We start from the raw sequence: 7,474 nt of genomic DNA on the forward strand, positions 1-7,474 counted from the left end.
CACGAGCAGGATAAGCAAAAGCACCGAGCAAAAGTTTAAAAACTAAACTGACGTTGGAACTATGACCCACCTACAAAAGTAGGTCACGCTTCCTGAACCTAAACAGGTCTGTTGCCTGGTACAATAGAATATTTAAGTAGCACACAGAGTATCATAACCTAATACTTTAAAAGTCCAGAACACAATCCAAAATTATGTGTCAGACCAAGAACCAATAAATCCTCAACTCAAATGACAACTGATAATCATCAGATGCCAATATTGAGATAATCCAAATGCTGGAATAATCTGACAAGAATTTTAAAGCCATTATCATAAAAATGCTCCATCAAGAAATTACACTCTTGAAACAAATGGAAAAATAGAAAGCTCCAGCAAAGAAATGGAAGATATGACTAAGAATCAAATAAAATTTTTAGAACTAAAAATATACTAACTGAAGTTGAAAACCTCCCTGGATGGGCTCAGGAGCAGAATGGAAATAAACAGAGGGGGCAGAAATCAATAAACATAAAGAAAGATCAATAGAAATTATGTAATCTGAATAAGGAGAAAATAGACTAAAAATATAAAGTACAGAGTCTCGGGGCGCCTGGATGGCTCAGTTGATTAAGATTCCGACTTCGGCTCAGGTCATGACCTCACGGGTTCATGGTTCGAGCCCAATGTCGGGTTCCGTGCTAACAGCTCAGAGCCTGGAGCCTGCTTCTGGTTCTGTGTCTCCCTCTCTCTCTGCCCTGCTGGCTCACACTCTGTCTCTCTCTCTCTCAAAAATAAACAAACTTAAAAAAAAATTTTTAATAAAATAAAATAAAGTACAGAGCCTCGTGAATAGTGGGGCAATAATAAAAGATCTATCATTTGTGTCACTGAGGTCCCAGAAAGAAATAAGGAAGAGGCTGGGACTAAAAAAAAAAATATTTTAAAAACTAGTGGCTGAAATATTCGCAAATTTGAAAAATGACATAAATCTACAAAAAAAAAAAGAACAATAGTAAATAGGATAAATGCAAAGAAATACACCCTCTGATATATCATAGTCAAAATTCGCAAAACTAAAAAATTAAAGAGAAAAAAATGTAAAAGCAGCAAGAGAGAAACAGTATGTTACCTATGAGGAAGCAACAATTCAAACCCCCCCCCAAATATTTCTAACCAGAAGCAACGGAAGATAAAAAGAAGTCACCTAACATTTTTGAAGCGCTGAAGTAAAAGGACTATCAACCCAGAATCCTACATCCAGTGAAAATACACAGTGAGTTTCACAAGAAGAAGGAGGAGAAGGAGGAGGAGGTAGAGGAGGGGGAGGAAGAGGAGAAGGAGGTGACAAGAAGGAGGAGAAGGAGGAAGAGGAGAAGGAGAAAAGAAACGGGAAAAAATAATATATTTGGCTTTCCTTGAAAAATCTGAATACCTGGCCATCAGGGCCTGAATTCTCACAGTGCAAAACAATGGTCTTAAGGCAGAGAGAACTGCTTCCTTCAGATGCGACATGCATTCTCTATACTCCCTGTTTACCAGAACATCCATCTGTAGCCTCTTACCCTGGGTATTTTTTAACCATTTATTCTACTTGTCTGGCTGTTGCAGGCATTGGGTTTATGAAATCCAGACTATTAGCTCTAAAGTTTTCTAGACACTCTATTAAAAACTATATATCCCCAAAAGGAACCCACATAAATGATGTTGCATTTACATTCAAAGGTCATCAACCCATATAATCCTAAGATTGTCCAGACTCCACTTTCAGAGCCCTGATTTCAACCAGCTAGTGTAAAATTCTATTTGCATACATACTGACATTACTGATTAGTCATCCTTTTTCCGTGTTAGTGTTACTTGGAAATGCCTCTTATATTGTCATATGTCTTTGCTGCATTATTCACGAATATTCAATTCTGCTATAGAGAATAAGACAAATAAGGAAGAGAAATGAAACTAAATATAAAAGCAATTACCTTGTAAAACAAATTACATGTAGACAAAACGGGGGAGTCCATATAGTAAGAAGTAAGAAGGACCAAGTAGCTACCTAAATATTCATGAGGGACCCAGGAGTATCTGGCACATAATTCACAGAATGAATGAATGAGAGAATAAATGAATGAACACAAGGCTCAGCCTCTCCATTACATTATACCTCTCCTTCTACCTCTAACATATTACTATTTTTTCCTTATTCATTAGTGCATCTCTACTAGATAATAAATTTATTGGAGATAAGAGCCATAAATTATGTTGTGCACATGGCAGAAGTTAATAAGTATCTGAAAGCGATGTCACACATAAAGCAGTGATTCTCAGACTCAAGGGTACATGACAGTCACCTTGGAAACTTGTTTAAAATGCAGATATCTAGAAGCCACTCCCAGAAGTTTTGATTCAGTACTTTACAGATGCGATATAAAAATGTACATTTTTACCCAAACTCCCACTACTCTTGATGAAGGGTCTCCATCCACAACATACTGAAAACTACTGAATAGGGAATGTGGAAAGGCTAGGGTAAGTGGTTATCTTTACTTCCTTTCTTATTAGGAATATTATAAAATAGATTAACATAAACATCGATGCAACCTGAAAGACACTGAGTAAGATGGACTTAGCTCCTTCACCTGAGGTGCTGTGATTTGGGAGATGCGCATATGGGGACAGAGAATTTACTGCTTCTATATATGAGAGGGAGAGAGACCAACACAGAGAAAGAGTGTAAGGGTATTTTTCTCCTTTTTCTTATATTTTCACCAGCTGGCAAAGCTGCTGCCTTCTGCAAACCAGCTGCCTCTTTGTCATTGCCCATGGCCAGAAGAAGGGTAGGGGCAAGACCTATGCCTTAGTTCTTGATGGAACTGCCCCATTTTGCCACCCCAAGGGTTGAACGGTTCTGGTTCTTGTTTGATTTCATAATATTCCTTCTTTCAACAAGCAGTTATTGCAGACCTAATTAAATTTAACAGCCCTGGGGCGCCTGGGTGGCGCAGTCGGTTAAGCGTCCGACTTCAGCCAGGTCACGATCTCGCGGTCCGTGAGTTCGAGCCCCGCGTCGGGCTCTGGGCTGATGGCTCAGAGCCTGGAGCCTGTTTCCGATTCTGTGTCTCCCTCTCTCTCTGCCCCTCCCCCGTTCATGCTCTGTCTCTCTCTGTCCCAAAAATAAATAAACGTTGAAAAAAAAAATTTAAAAAATAAAAAAATAAAAAAAAATAAATTTAACAGCCAATGTGAAATTTTAAATTAATATTTCAATTTTTTAAATTTAACTGTGACCTTTAGACAACTGCAGATTGAGGATGCACATAAAGACCGCTCAGAGATTTTTAAGTTGGAGGCTCGAAAAAGCAAGACTTTTCAAGTTGAGCAATTCCTTTACATGTGGGCTCACAGTAGTTGAAATAAGTAGCCTGTTGGATTTTCTTCACTTTTGTTTAACCGTATGAAAATTTTGCACCAGGCTTTTCAACCCTGCGACCATGTAACAATGACTTCAAATTCACTTATATATTCTAATCCCCAACTTTCTCAAAAATTGCCAATCTAAATGCTCAAGCTTTAATTTCTAGGACACGTAATGGCCACTTTAGAATTTGGGATAATATATGTAATAATGAAATGTATCAATCAATTAGGAAGAACTCTTTTACATACCTGGAAATTGCTTATTTACTGTTGTGTTAAATCTGCATGAAGTTGGATTAGAATTCCAAGCTTTCTTGGGTCGTTGAAATTCAAAAGAAATCCACAACTAATCAAAAGTACCATAAACATTTGTATGCTAAGTAAAGGCAATTGTCTTCTTGGACAAGGTCTTGTTTTTCTCAATTCAAAATAGCAGTTTGCAAAGAAACAAACAGCTAACCTAATGATAAAACAGACGGAGCATTTACTGCCTCCTTACCTGACACAATACAACCAAGGAAATAATAGCTGAATTCAGTACTAAGACTCATTAATATATCAATAAAAATATATAACAGGTATAATTCTCTACTAACCGGCTGGACTTTACTTAATTGAATAACATAGGTGATGACTTCAACATTTTGATTTTCCATCCAATAAGAGAGTATGCAAAAAGAAAGACAGGTAAATATTGTAGTATCATTTAACAGAGTACTGAGCCAGACCCAGGAGGCTGTACAAACAATAAATAAATAAACAACTGATCTAATATAATATATCTATTTGGGGCAATAATGGGTAATGCAAGGGAAACAAGCCACCACCAGGAAATATTAACCTCCTACCTTATAGGAATCATTCAAAGACAATTACACGCAGACTAACATAACTCCTTTAGGGTTTAGTCAATGTTTTTACCTTGATTTCATACTACTTTTCTTCTTTTATATTTTATTTATTTAATTAGTTAGTTTAGTTTAGAGAGAGAGAGAGTATGAGAGAGGGAGAGAGGGGCTGAAGGAGAGAGAGAGAGAGACAGAGAGAAAGACAGACAGAGAGAGAATCTTAAGCAGACTCCAGGCTCAGTGTACAGCCCAATGTGGGACTCAACCCCACAACCCTGGGCTCATTGCCTGAGCCAAAATCAACACTCAGATGCTCAAGTGAAAAAACCCAGGCACGGCCTTCTTTTATATTTAGATAAAAGCTAGGAAAATAAAAGTAAGTTTCTTTTGAGTTTGCTATTAATTTATGACATGAGAAGCATTTTCCTGATTTCACTACTAATGACCTAATGAACTTAGTATTTTCCTCATTGTATAAGAGTTTCATCCTATGAGAAGGGGTGTTTGTTTTTTCAAATGTCTAAAGGCCGTAATTCAGAATCTTTGTTAAAGGATTATTTACTTTGCAAGACACATTCAGATTATTTTATATTAAAAGAATTTATGTATAACCTTTCAGTCACCTGAGACCTCTCTGACTCTGAGATTGGGTAACATCTGACCATTACTTTAATATCTCTTTTGTAAAAGTGTTGTTCTACAGAATGAAATAAAGAGCCTAATCAGAAGACTGGATATTATATGATTCTCATCTAGAGAAAGTTAGTCCTGTTACAGAAAAGACTCCAGAAAAATACATTTTAGTGTCCTCACCAAAACAGCTGGCCACCGCATTATCCTACAGTGAAGCACACCCAACCAGACCCATGGGACTTTTAGTCTTTCCAGATTAAGAATTCATAGAAAAGTTACTACACATGTGAAGGAAACTCCCTCATGAAAGTAAGCAAAATAACAGACCAAAAGAACTAAGACAAAATAGACAAGGTAGGAAGTGATAAAGTTCAATCATATATCAAGACCCACAGTGTGGAGGCTTCTCCAGTGGCCCAGCCCACATCACAAAATCTATACTTAAATCAGGCTGCACTTACGGGAAAAACCTGTCAAGGAAACCTAACATACACCAAGCACAGTCGTCCAACTCAACTTTTGCTAGCTTACCTTATCCTGGAAAATAAGACATGCTAGGCTTGTCAGGGAAGGCTTGATCTCCTGGCCAATCAGGTCCTGTTTCTACATTGCCTCTTCTAATATTCTGTAAAATTCACCCCAAAACTTAGCCCAAATCTCTTGGGAATAGTGTCCCACTGCTTGTGAGGCACTGCAGTCCTCCAATCCATGGACTATTTTCCCTCAAATAAAGGGCATCAACTTCTTTACGAAATTGTTTTAGTTTTGTCATTGTCAGTTTTGGCAGCCCAAATGGGTCCGAAAGACAGCTGCTGAAGATTCCAGGGATGGCTCCTAAATGGGTGAAAGCACCCACAGAGCCCTGTTGGTTGGATGCCTCTTCTGGTACTCTCCCAGACCTCTGGTAACCTTCTCTCAGATGGAGCTCAGCTTATTTTGCGTTCTTCAAGTTTGCTGGTCCTGATGCTTCTGGGTGCAAAATTGGGATGTGAGTGACTCCAGATTTTCCTGGATGAAACTTACTGGGCCACAGCATGTGGATTTGTGGTAGACCTCATCTACAAAGCAAGCACCTTTGGGCAATCCTGACAGGCCTCAGGAGCTGTGTGCAGGCAACCAGAAATAGTAAGACTAACTGAATTAGGGAACATTATTTCAACAAGGGAAAATAATGGGTACCACTCAATCTAAGAAAACAAGGGGACTTGTGGGGAAATAGGTTCTACTTCCATAAATGGGTTAGAGAAAAGCTTAGGACAGAAAGCTGTCACCATGGGGCGAAAACACCAGAGGTTAGCTAGTGAAATATTGCAATGGACTCATGAGTAACTTGTTAGATGTGACAGAAGGCAACGTGAAGCCAATGTAATTAGAAAAAAAGCCAATGTGAGGAGCCTTGGTGGCTCAGTTGGTTAAGCGTCTGACTTCAGCTCGGGTCATGATCTCACAGTTCATGAGTTTGAGCCTCGCATCGGGATCTGTGTCGACAACCCAGAGCCTGGAGCCTGTTTCAGATTCTGTGTTTGTGTCTCTCTCTGCCACACCCCCATTCATCCTCTGTCTCTGTCTCTCCAAAAATAAATAAATGTTAAAAAAAAATTTTTTTTTAAAGAAGAAAAGCCAATGTGACTAGGAGGACAACGTGACTGACGGGGACATGATCAGAAGGCAACATGGCTAAGAAGGTGATATGGCTAGAAGCCAACATGACTAGAAGCCAACATGGCTAATAAGCCCACATAACTCAAGGACTGCAGAACACCGTGGAACGGCTATAGCTCTAAAAGAGAAAAAGTGCATTTGACTACAATCTCTCCCGATGAGGTTAAGAGAAAAGTGAAACTGTATTAGGATTTGCTGCCACAGAACTTTTGAGAGAATCATTATAGGAGACTCCCTATCCCTAGAATAGAAACAATACATCTGTATAGCACTCCTTAAATTATTAATGATTATCCAGCAACACTTCCCTTGGTTTCTCAAGCAAAGAACATTTGACGTAGACATTCGGGAACAAATAGGTAAAACAGTAAAGGCATGCCATACAGAAGGCACCAGTGTTCCACCTGAGGTTATTCTTACATGGTCTACTGTCCATACGACCATTCTCCCTCTGACTGTAGACCATGTTTATGAAGACACAGTCCCACCCAAAGTAAACAAAAATTTTCCAAAAAACTAAGCCTCCTTATTTTCAGCCTGCCCCATTCGGCGCCCCACATCCAGAGAATGCTAACTCCCTCCTTTGTCATTGGGAAAAATCTAACCTTTTAAAGGAACAAAAGATTCCTTCTGAGGACATCCTCACCCCAATGCAACAACCTATTAAGAATGCCCTTACGGTGTTTACAGACTCCTTGGGGAAAACTCACAAGGCTTCTTGCCTTTGGAAAACTGGAAAAAAACTGGGAACATTTATTATACACTAGACTGGGCTCTACCCAACATTCAGAACTGCAAGCCATATTATTACCTATAGAAACCTTTTCCCAACCTTTAAACATTGTCTCAGAGATGTCAAGGAGCAACGACCACCCACTTATAATTTCCCCACCAGTGTTCCAGGTAAAAATTAACTTTGGGGAACAAATTGTCTTAAG

This window comes from Lynx rufus, unplaced genomic scaffold (assembly GCF_022079265.1).
Source record: "Lynx rufus isolate CCGP_SWC_20201006 ecotype Redwood Valley unplaced genomic scaffold, mLynRuf1.p SCAF_1, whole genome shotgun sequence".
NCBI lineage: Eukaryota > Metazoa > Chordata > Mammalia > Carnivora > Felidae > Lynx > Lynx rufus.